The 12,940-nt window shown below is 34.6% G+C and overlaps 1 non-coding gene across 1 annotated transcript; it reads left to right on the top strand.

The window, feature by feature from the left end:
• The first annotated feature begins 218 nt into the window (after positions 1–218).
• LOC148763084 (small nucleolar RNA R71) lies at positions 219–325 on the top strand. Its single transcript, XR_016026135.1, has one exon. It is a non-coding gene; the product is annotated as a small nucleolar RNA R71 (small nucleolar RNA).
• Positions 326–12,940: the final 12,615 nt, after the last annotated feature.

Genomic DNA, 12,940 nt, shown 5'->3' with positions numbered 1-12,940 from the left:
CAGTATTCAACACATCTAATTCATGAATTCCAGTAATTTTTCTTGTACCCAATCTTTCAAATGGCCATTGAAAATTATTAAAGGCTATCTCTACGAGCAAATCATAAGCCTCATCAATGGATTTACTCATGAGTGCACCTCAAACAGCAGCACCAATCGTAGTTCGAAAAGGTCCCAGCAAACCATTATAAAAAGTCTAAACTTGCAGCCACTTAGGTAATCCATGGTGAGGACATCTTCTCATCAAATCCTTATACCTTTCCCAAGCCTCATATAGTGATTCAAAATCAAATTGCATGAAAGAAGTGATATAATTCCGCATCTTTGCTGATTTTGCCGATGGGAAGAATTTTGCTAAGAATTTTTGAGCCAAATCATCCCAAGTATTAATGGAACCAGCAAGAAGCGAATTTAACCAACTCTTTGCTTTATCTCTCAATGAAAAAGGGAAAAGCGTCAATCTTATGGCATCATCAGTAACACCATTAGCCTTGAATGTTTCGCAGATTTCCAAGAAATTTATAATATGAGCATTCGGATCATCATCAGGCAAACCCAAAAACTGAACAACAGTCTGAATCATCTGAATGATTGATGGCTTAATTTCAAAATTGTTGACTTGAATAGGAGGTCCTTGGATACTAGAGTGGAGATTTTGTAGATGTGGGATTGCATAATCCCTCAAAGGCTTGGTCTCTTCCTCTTGTTGATCAGCCATTGTTTTCCTTGGAGCGAAAATTATTTTATTTTTCCTCCGAAGTCTATGAAAAGTTTTTTCAATTTCTAGATAAAAAAGAACAATTTCCAAATTTCGGGCTCTTCACATACAACAACCAAAATTACCTATAAAATTAAAGAAAAGAAAAGTCTATATTGAAATTAAGAATGCTTGGTATTAATATTAACAAAAAAGAATTAAAAATCAATTCCCCGACAACGGCACCAAAAACTTATTGTTCAATTTTCTACTCACGCAAGTGTACGTATCGCAAAGATAATATAAAGATGAGTAGAGTGTCGATCCCACAGACAATTGAATTAATCCTTGCAGTTAAGTACTAAAATTAATACACTTTAATTTTATCTAAACAAATTAAAATTAAAAAGGAAAATTTAAATTAATAAACTAATACAAAAACTAAAACTAAATCTAAAATCTATTAGCAAATTTACTTTATTAAATGTGAATGACTACCAGACCTAAGATTATGATATCCCTCAATACTTCATCTGAATATTGTCTTTCTCTCTTAACTTAGTTTAATAGATTAAGTTGCTAACCTAGAGTCTTAAATTATTTATAAGTCTCTGTCGAGTTTCTTATAAAAATATCTCTCCCAATTAATTTACTATATGTCTATGCAAATTATATTGAAGAAAGATTCATTAAGTTTGTGCTCTAATTTTGGCTACATATGGCTTATAAGTGTATGTCTACCCTATATGCAAATCAAATTACCTAATCAACTAAGTGCACTCGATCATACGCTATTCTATTCAAGGTTTACCCAAATCTCCTTTGTCAAGGTTTAACTTAGGTTTCCAATTCAATCTAATTGGTGGCCAGTCAACTAGAAGCATTAAGAACAGAATAAAATAAATAACTTAAATCTATCAAATATAAGTAAAAGAGAGATAAATAATTCAGACTATATATTAAGTTTAATCATAATCTTGGATAAAAAATTTAGTTCCCCATCAAATCATACATCATCATTGAATAAAATTTAAATATTAAAACCAAGGGAATAAAAGAATAACAAAAAGATAGAAAAAACCAAGGAATGTATTCTTGATCTCCAAATCTTCTTGAATTCTTCAAATTCCTTCAATGACTCTGTAGCTTGACTCTCAGTTGTTAATCTCGTGTTTTTCTTCTCTCCCATAAGTCCTCTAAAAGGTTATTTTATAAGCTTTGAAGTTAGACCAAGTTGGGTGAAGAAAGAAGTCAATTTCAGCTGGGATGTCCTCATCAGACTATGTAAGTCACAGCCTTGCCCAACTAGTTAACAGAAATTGTAATTGCTCTAGGATTGCTATAGTACGTCAATTTTGACAAGATTTTTGACCATCTTTCACACCAAACTGGGTAAAGTCATAAACATATAAATTATATATCTTTCTCTTAGCTTTCCAATGGTCTAAGAATCGCTTCATTTGGAGCTCTGTAAAGAAAGTTATGGCTAAAATACCAAAATATATGCAGTGGAAGTTTGCACCTCGAAATTGCTCTCTTTCTTCCATTAAAGTTCTTATTTCATCAAACACCTACAAAAGCACAAATAAATCAATAACAACCTATCTTAATTATATTAACACCAAATTAAGTATAAAATTAATCAAAATTAAATTGACTCACCTAAATAACTAATTTAAAATAATTAAATATAACCTACTAATTTTTATACATTACTACAAAAACCTAGCCAAATTATTATCAAAATTAAGCTCAAATAACTCTATATCATAGAGTTATCAATAAATTAGAAGAGTTCTATTTTATTTTCTCATGTGTTGAGATAGGATCACAGCCAAAAAGGAAGAAACACAAGGAAGCTCAATGTTGAGAGTTTGCTAGCACAAACTTTGGCTTAGGGATTCACACACTCTTAGTGAAGAGATTTAGGCAAATCACTGTGTGGATCACCGTTAGAGGCAGAACAACTCTATTGCTGTGGTTTGATAAGTCCTAGTTGGTGTACAAAAGTTAAAACGGAAAGCCAAGGAGGACGCTACCAAAAAAAGCAGACTTTCAGGTATGTCAAAATTTCTTTTGTGGTTTTTCTAGATTAGTTTCAATTAAAGTGATCCATGGCTTAGGGGATTAAAATTTTAATAATATTCTGCTATGTATGAGTCGTCTTAGCATGATTTAAATCCCCAACAATGACATGAGCATGTGAGCATTTCCACACATTATGAAGTAGCATTCCATAACGATGTGATGGCACTTTTCCATAGTTTATATGATATGTGAATGAATGTTTAATGAATCATATGATTCTTTGGTTTATATATAAATGTAAAAGGCTAGCTTGGGTCTAGCAGGCTATACCTATTTAGGTCCATGCGCCGATCATGGACCCTCAGAAACGGATCGCAATAACCTGCCCTAACTCAAAGTAAATAGTGGTCAAATCTGCACTACCTCAAATTCCTAGAGCTCTTGTGAGTGGCATCTCGCCTCACCCATACTTAAGTGGTGCTCTGTAATACCCTGTACTTGATGTGGTGACTAATAAAACTTATTGGATGCCAATTGAGGTTAATTATAATGTTTAAAAGTGATGAAAGATGAAAGGAACAGTTGGGATAAAATATTCCGCACGCGAGGAAATAATAATAAAATAATAATATTTTATCAGGAAAAATTTTACGAGATAAAAAGTGATTCGAAAGTGTATTGAGGCATAATAAGGTATTTTGGGTACCAAGGAGACAAAAAGAAACAAGAGGAAATTTTTGAAATAAAATAATATTTTATTACTAAAATAATATTAAAATATTAATATTTTATTCAGTGTTAGAATTTCCATGAAGGAGGAGTATATGGTCCATCTAAGTGGGGGAAAAGAAAAATGAGAAAATTTTGGAGAAAAAATGACGTTAATGGGGCCGCATGTCTTTGTTAAGTAAAGATAGCGCAGGGTAAATAAATATTTTAAATATTACGGGGACACCGCGTTGGAGTAAAAACTTCATACTTTGTTTGTACATGTGTAGAAGAAGATAATAGAAGGAAGTTGGAGTTAAATGAGTGTTGGGAGGACTAAATTAAAATGGAAAGAAACAAAAAGAGCAAAACGGTAATTTTACGTGAAGTTTGGTCAAAGCTTCCAAAGGAAACTTTGACTCTGATTTTTTTTCAGCCCAAAACCTTTCTTATCTCCTCTAACAAGATTTTTTCCTCTTCTCCTCCATGCTTCACACCATATTTGAAGCTTCCATGCCATTTTCTCTTTGTCCACCATGAAACCAAGTTTTCTTCATTTTCCTTTCCATGTTTTCTTTTCCTTTCTTCTCCAAACTTCTTGAGCACTAAATTTACAGCCTTTAACCCCAATTTGCAGCACATCTAAACCTTGGGAGGAGAAGAAAGAAAAAGAGAGAAAGGAAGAAAAAGCTTGGTTTTGGTGATTCAAGCAACGAACGGTAAGAATTCTTGTTTTTGGCTTGAGTAGTCTTTGAAAATGAGTTAGTGACTTAGAGAAATATCTTGTGGCAGTAAAGATTGGCTTGATTGGAGAAAAATTGGTAACATGTAAGCCAATAAACCCATGGGTACATGAAGGACTCAAAGTGAAAAAGGAAAACGGTATGCTTAACACTATGTTTTAAAGCCTACGGTTAGTTGAATATTGTGAGGAATTACAGTTGTTGAAATGATCTATTTGCCTAAGCTAGTTGAAAATTATTAAGATTGTATGGCATGTTGTTTGAAAGAAATGACAAAGGAATATTGTGGATGGAGGATTGAGAAACAAAGTATTGAAAGTTAGATAGATAACGATGCATGTAAACTAAAAAATAATCGAGTGAAAGCGAGAATGATTGTTGCTGCCATATATGTGGATTATGTGCAAAAATATAAGATGGATTTGGGCGAAAATTATTTAGAAAGGTTGAAGTAGGCACGTGACATCATAAATAAGTTGCCGGTGATATAATCTAAGAAATTACGTAAGCAATGGATATAAGTAATTTTAGTAAAAATGTATTAAGATGTGTCAAGCCCCACTCTATAATATGTTTATTATCACGACCCAAATTTCGGGCCATGACCGACGCATGGGCCCAATGGACGTAATCCACTAAGCCCAAGCAAGCCTATTAATCTGACATGTTTATTATTCCATCATAAACTGCTAAGTCACATTTCATAACTTAGAATCAAAATAATACTACACATTACCATCTCATACTGGCATACCAAACAAGTGTATATACATTGTCTACAACATGTATCTTAACAATTTACATTAGGTTTGTCTATACACAACAAAATAATACTCGACTTCCAGTGGAGGGACTCGGACGAATGTACAGCTACTGAATGCCGAGACACCTACCAAAAGATGGATACAAGTCTACAAGGACACCTCATCCTAATTACCGGCTACCTCGTGATCTGAAAACATGAAGTTGAAAATGGTGAGTATAAACCCAGTGAGTGAACAAGGAAGGGAATAAGCAACAACAAGGGAGAATTTAAAATCATGATGCACTTGTTTCAAAACAATGCAATTTAGTTCCATTCATATTTAAAACCCCTCATCAAGCCCTTAAATGATTAATCATTTGAAAATCATGAATCCATACATAATGAACCATTTGAAGAATGAAAGCTTCAACGATACGCAAGCAAGTCAAATACGACAACAAATCTTCGCTGTAGCGGAAAGGCATTCTCGCTGCAGCGTAGCTGCAGCGAGAATGAATTTTCACAGTGACATTGGGATTTAGTTATTAGCTGAATGAGGGTTTCTCAACTGGCCGAGGGTTTCTCACTAAACCTTCTCATTTTAAACTTAACTCATTTAGTCCTTAATGTTGGAAGTCCATGCTCAGATATGGTAGCAAAGAAGTGAAAAATAGGGCAGCAATTGGACAAGATAAGAGACAAAATAGAGAGTTTTTCGTTGCAGCAAAATTGTAACTCAAAAACAGAAGGTTTCTCGTTGCAGCGAGATTCCTTTTCGCTGCAGCGAGAAGCTATAGTGATTATCTGGTTGCAGCGAGATTCATTCTCGCTGCAACGAGAACCAGTTCTGGTGAAAGCTCTCAAACCCGAGAGTTTCTCGCTACAGTGAGAATGATTCTCGCTGCAGTGAGATATAGGGCACCAATGAAAATTTTCTCTTTCTTCCAAAGAAAAACCACCCTGCTGAAATGTCCAAACCAACATCAAAGGCATGACAATTTTCCAAGGTTTAAACATGTCAAGTTTCACATGCATTACAACCATATACCATTACTCATTAATTTCCTATAACACACATATTTACATATGTATATATGTATACGTATGCCCATCATCATCATGCACACCATCACATAATCATCATCACCAGCTCATGCGCACTCCCTACTCGCACATGGTTAGGTCATCACCGGGTTATGCGCACTCCCTACTCGCACATAACTGGGTCATCCTCGGCTTATGCGCACTCCCTACTCGCACATAGTCGAGTCAATATAATTACACAACACTATATTCAAACATATATGTATATCAACATAATGCTGCAGCATAGAGATTCATGATAACCACATGTCATAACATAAAATTGATTTATCAAAGGCTTGTTCCCAAGGCACTTGTTTTAACAAAAGTTGTATAGAATCATTCAAATACTTTGTACAAAATGGTCATATTCCCAAAACAATTTTGATAGGTAGTCCACTCACCGATTTATTGTTGAGCCTTTAGTTGACTCTAATTCCCCTAATGATCCAATTGGAAGGATGAGACTTCATTAGAACCTAGGATCACATTAGCATAAGCAATAGGTCAATTCACACACTATGAACCCTAAAAGCAATCTCTTAGCTAGCTTTCAATTGCCACATTAAATGGCTATCTATGTTCACTATCTTAATCACTAAAAAAAAATAATGAACATACTCAACAATAAAACAACTCTTAATCTAAATTACTAGCCATTATTCATAGCTAAAATCAAGCTTGGTTCATTACTCACCCTAGGGTTCCTTTGTAGTTGAATTCTCTTCTAATAGCTTCCACACAAATGGGTAATTCTCTCTTTCTCTCTCTAAAATGCCCAGTTAGTGAGAGAAAGTATGAAAATAAGATTTTTCAAGGATTTTAAGGAGAGAGAGTGGAAGAATACAAGGGTTCTAGTCAAAAGGGCTCAAAGGTATGAAAACTAGAGCTAGAGAGAGAAAATCATGCAAGCTCCATATCAAGCTTCCATGGAGGCTTTAAAGAAACATGAGAGGGAAGAAGGAAGAAGAAGACAAGCTACTAGAAAAATGGGAGATGAAGTTGCTGGAAAAAGGATATTTATAAGCCAAACTTATCCATTCCCTTAAAATTACGAAAATGCCCTTGACTAGTTAGCTTGTTCTCATGCAACCCTTTGTGCAATCTTTTTACTCCTTTGACACTGAGACAAGGTCCATAATGGTCTAGACATACTCGAGTTCATGAAAACTTAAAATTTTAACCCGATGTGAAAAATGACCATTTTGCCCCTACCATGAAAATCATCAAAATTTTGGTTTCCTTTCCATTTTACCCCTAATTTCACAATCCATTTATGCCTTAGGCCTACTTAGACCATAATATTGTTTAAAAATCTTACTTTTATGGGCTTACTAAAGAAATGGTGAAATTACCCCTGATTAGGGATATCGTGTATATTACTAACTACGAGTCTATAAAGGTCAAGGTCTCACATTTATTATGCCATTCTTATATAAGAATGCATGTTTGCTTACTTGGGTACCTCAAAAATCGTTAAAGGACGACAATGTACCAAATGGTACAATTAGGTTGAATTAAGCCTTGAACTAGACCAAATAGAGATTTTGAGATGAAATTGAGAATTTTAAAACCCCAGAATGACTTAAAATGGTGATTCAAAGTTTAAGGACCGATTTAGAGTCAAATTAGAATTCTCATGACCAAGGGGCAAAATGGTCATTTTGCCACCCGAAGTTAAAATTGGAATGTTGGAAGAAGTTTTTCACCAAGATTGACTATTTAGAACATAATTTGAGTTTGAGAAGTGAAAAATTTTAATTTCGATATTTTTTCGAGCATAGGGGTAAAATAGTCATTTTGCCACCCTAGGGGTAAAATTGTAATTTTACACCACCCAACACTTGTCCAGCACATGAATTTTACCCAATATTATCATGGATAATTGAGAAAATTTAAGTGGTGGAGAGAGATTGCTTAATGGCTAAGTATGACACATGGACCAATGGAATGGTGACATGTGTCAAAATCTCATCCATTTATTATTTTCCTTATAAATTAGCACAAAATCAGCCTATTTCTCTTCATATGGCCGACCACAGCAAGAACAAAGGAACAAAAAGGAAGAACAAGAACCCTAGTGTGAAAATTCAAGAGAAAATTGATGGATTTCAAGTAATCAAGCAATTAAAGGTAAAATTTCTTGATTTTAACTTGTGATCTGCCTTTCCCATGCATTATTTTGCATTTTTCATGGTTGAATTACAAGATATCATGAAGGATAGTGTGCTGATCAAACCCTAGGAGAGAGGTTTTGATGCTTGATTTAGTTAGATTTCAATGTATTTTAGTGTTTTTAGTTGATTGGTGATGTGTAGCATGAAAATCAAGCAAGAAAAATTCATGTTCTCCCATCACCCATCATTGGCCGAATTCTCTATGTGGAATATTGAGGATGATTTTGATTTTATTTCAAGTGATTTGGTTAGGAATTAGTGATTTATGGTGTGAGAATCAAGTAGGAAAAATTATAGTGTTGATGCACCCACCATGGCCGAATTTCCAAGAGAAATTGTGAGGATGATTTTGTCATATTTCAAGTTATTTAATTTGTGTTTGATGATTTGGAGTATTGGGAGAAAAATGAAATTATTTGGAGTTGTATTGGACGTATTGGCCAATTAATCGAGTGATAGATCGAATCAGGCCAATACCGTTTAATTTAGATACACAATTGAATTTGTGTAGAACACCGTGTTTAGATAATAATCCGAACAATTTGCATCCCATTTCATACATTAGCATAAAGCCTGAATTGGTTTTATAACAATTTAGCACAATGTAGTAAATGGCTTATTGTGCATTATGTCTAGGTGGTGAGCATTCTGGCAAAAGTAAAGAGATAGTACCCGAGGATCAAGAATCGGAGTACTTGGAATTCGACTCCCGAAATAGTGAGTAACCTTATCATCATCTTAATTATCTAAAGTATATTTTATTCGATTTTGTGAATTTTATGGAATATGAATTAAATGATTAATTTTTCAGTTTTATAAACAAAATGTGATTTAATGAAATGATTTCATAAAATTGTTTTAAATTGAATGATGGTTTGAAAATAGAGTAATTGGAGATTGTTTTTGTGTGTTGTAAATTCATGATTCTAATTGATTGGCTTATGGCAATATTGGCATGAATGGTTGATTTGATAAATGTGTTGGAAATGTATAAATTATTGATTTGCCTTGAAAGGCCATAAAATAAAATAAAATAATTACCATGTCATGCTGTTGAATTTTGTTGTATGGTGGGTTTAGCTTGCTGCAGTGGGCGGGTTTTCTGTGGACCAGCCTATTAGAGGGGCACGAAATCCCGTTATATTTTACCTCGGTTGGAGAGGCGAGTATGGTAACTCCTGAGGCATAACTTTAAAGTTCACTTCACGCCAAACCACCAAGTGAGGGTGAACTCAACCAACGCCAAGGAACGACTATGTTTTCAAAATAAAAACATGATTTATGCGTACATAACTTTTCTTTAACAGCCTTGGCGGACTCGGTTGAGATAGCCCTCGATCAAGGTATCCCTGATAACTGGGTATGAGAATGATTTTGGCACGAGCCAAAGTTTTAAGAAATTCATAAGCCATGTTGATTACTTGATTTATATGAATTGATTTTATTTGGTTGAAACAAGTTGAAAGGTGATGAATTACACTATGTTAAACTATTTTATCTGTCTCTATTTACTCGGCTTTAGATATTTTAGATGGTATTTGTTTACTCACTGGGATTATATAATATCACCACCCTTCTTTCCACCCATTTCAAGCTCAGAATGGGATATAGATAGCTGATTCAGCGAGGCTACCATTCGATTTGCATCCTCCAAACTGTAGGTTCACAATCTTCCTTACTTTTAGTTATTCGGGGGCCCATTGGTTATTGTTAATTAAATTAAATACTCTGGCTTACTGTATTACAGTATGTATGACTTTATTTTGCTTTTACGCTGCTACAAAAAAATTATTTATGTATAACTCTAAAAATATTGTTTCATAAGAAAATAGAATATTTTATTGAATAATTCTTTTATTTTTTTATTTATATCCAAATAATCATAATTTCATTTTAAATGAAGGTTTTAGATGTTTAAACTTATTTCTGATTATGAATTATGTGTTTTGTACTCGCATACTACATTTTTAGCGAATTTTGAGATTTTTGAGGAAAAATGGCCAAAATGCCCTTATGAGAAAAAAATTATTTTTCTATTGTTTTAATTTGGAAATAATTTATAATCTCTCAAAACATGATTTTAGTAACTAATACTCACAGGGGAAGCGAGAAAAACTGATGTTAAGCCTTACGAGGTTTCGATTGACATTTCGGGTAATGAATGTCTATCGAGACATCGCGGCGGTTGTCACGGGCTCGATGGAAGTTCCAGGTCATGACAATTCTATTGTTATTGGAGCTTTTGGTTTTAAAGATAAGAGTTTTTGACTTTAAAGTTATTTTAAAAATTTACAATGTTAGTGTGGCCCCGAGTTAAGTTAGGTTAGCTTGAATAGAATACATGCATCAGCATATAAAGCCTGAGGTTGCCTAAACTCGATTTGCTTCCTCTTATAGATTATCATGCCTCATTGACACGAACACCCACCTCTCACTAAATCGGCTGGGAGAGGAAGAGGTCGTTCCCAACATCATCAGCTAAATCCTATAGAGGGGGAATAGACTGCGTTTACTATTTGAGCAGCACCTGTTGCTGAACAGACCGAGACTCCTCACATCCTCTGCCTCCTCCGCTACCTACTAGTATTCTTGCCATGCCTCCAAGGTAGTTCAGGCATTGGCAGCCTTCTTTACTACTATTGCTAGCCAAGCTCAAGCTGGTCAGGCTCTTCCTACAGTTCCTTCAGTTGCTCCTTTAGTACCACCACCACCACCTCCTGTCCCACCACCAGTGTTGGATGTTTCTGATTCTAAGAAGCTTAAATAGGCTAAGCAACACGGTTGTGTTTCTTTTATGGGTGAATCGGATGCAATCGTAGCTAAAAAGGTGGTGCAAATGGCTTTAAGAGCTGAAAAGCTTGCAAATGAAAATAGGAGTCTGCGAGCTGAGTCAGCAAAAATGAGAAATTTGAGTGTATCTTCTAGTTAGCCACCAAAAAGGGACAAAGACTCCTCTGTTTCAGGAAGTACTACTACTATTTTAGTAACATCTTTCCGACCTCCATTTTCACAGACACAGCAGAGGCCTTCGAGATTTAACAAATCTATGATGACTATTTCTGGGAAGAGTTCCGGAGGTTCTCATAGATGCAAAAATTATGGGAAATATCATTTCAGGCCGTGTAGAGAGCCTGTATGATGTTTTTGTTGTGATCAACTTGGTCACATTATGAGAGATTGCCCACAGTTAGGACGGGCTACGGTAGCTGCTCCATCTCCACCAGCTCATACGAATATGCAGAGGAGAGATTCCTCTGGATTGCAGCCGAGACAGGGATGATTTTGACATACCACCAAAGGTAGATTAAATATGTTGAAATTAGTGTTCTAATAAAGTACATATGATAGAAAGCTAGTTTTGTTAATTGTAGTTTGCATGATCATGAAACTCTTGAACTAATAATAAGATAAGCATAAGATGTTGATTCAGGTGGATTAATTTCATAACGATTTTAAGTTGAAGTGATTAGACTATATGAGTTGTAAGACAAAGAAGACCAGTAGTTGTGAATACTAAGGAATTGTGGAACACTAGAAAACAACGAATAATTATGTGTGTGGTGTTATACGTATATGGTGAAGTCACTATACAATATGGAAAGAGTATTCTCAAGTGGGATTTATTGACTGATGATAAGTGATGTGCAATTTGAGATACATGTAGCTATGAATAAATTTGGAGATTTTTGCTTAAGCAAACTCGTACTAAATGTTATGGTAAAGATACAGGAATGCTAGTGGCAAAATAAATACGTTAAATCAATGTTCTGATCGCACACTTGTGACAGAAAGTTAGTCTTGTTAATTGTGGTATAGACTCAGAGGAAAGCCACACAATTGTGAATAATTGAGGTAGTAGCTTTAAAGGTGGAAGAGTTGCTGGGATAAAGTGAATTCAAACAGTTGCAACGCCACAGTACTGACTATCTAACACTATCGCGTTAAGAACCTTTAATGGCTAGAAAGCAAGAGCAAACTATGAGCGGCATAAAGATTAGACTCACGAGATTGAAAAATGGTCATTGGTTTTGATGTTGAGTTTCGTTATTGGAGTTTTAAGTGCATTGGGGGAGTGTTAAAATGAATAATATGATGACTGAAGTCAAATCTTAAGAAATAAAGAAGACAAGAGATTAAGTCTTGTTAAAGACTAAAGAGGAAGCGAGTGAAAGGTTAGATGAATGTATAAGATACTGATAAGATATGTCAATACCAAGTGAGGAAAATGTAAATAAAGATTTCAATAATGATATAGCAAATGAGTTTATATAGAATCTTGTTATGAGAATATACTGATCTTGTCTTGACCTTGTTGAAAGGAAAGGATTAGTAACAACACAAGTAAACTAGGTGACATGTTAGAAACCCTTGGTGATAAATTGAAGCATGAGTAGTTGGGCATGCCTTTATGGAAATGATATACTTGGTGTATAAAAGAGCAAATAAGTGATTAGGTGTTTCAAGAATGTTTAAACGCCTTTGAGAAAGAATTATAAGCTATACATGATGAGCATAAGATGCGTGACTTTGAAACTTGTTAAGGAGCCAAACGGCTAAGTCTTGGGTTAAGTGATCACCTTTTGTGAGACATAAGTTTAAGATAGATATCCCCAAGGAAATACTCAAGAGAAGTTCTGCCTTGGATCTCTTGAAAGCAAGCACTAAGTTATGTGGTTATAAAAAGGAAGCTGTAAGTTGAGAGTGATATTAGTATTGACATTGAAAAGTACTTAAGGAGAATCTAGTTTCAAGTCTTACA

Source organism: Theobroma cacao, chromosome 4, assembly GCF_053813885.1.
Source record: "Theobroma cacao isolate CCN51 chromosome 4, ASM5381388v1, whole genome shotgun sequence".
In the NCBI taxonomy this organism is placed as follows: domain Eukaryota; kingdom Viridiplantae; phylum Streptophyta; class Magnoliopsida; order Malvales; family Malvaceae; genus Theobroma; species Theobroma cacao.
The sequence above is the reverse complement of the archived record's forward strand: the minus strand, read 5'-3'. Positions and strand labels throughout refer to the sequence as shown.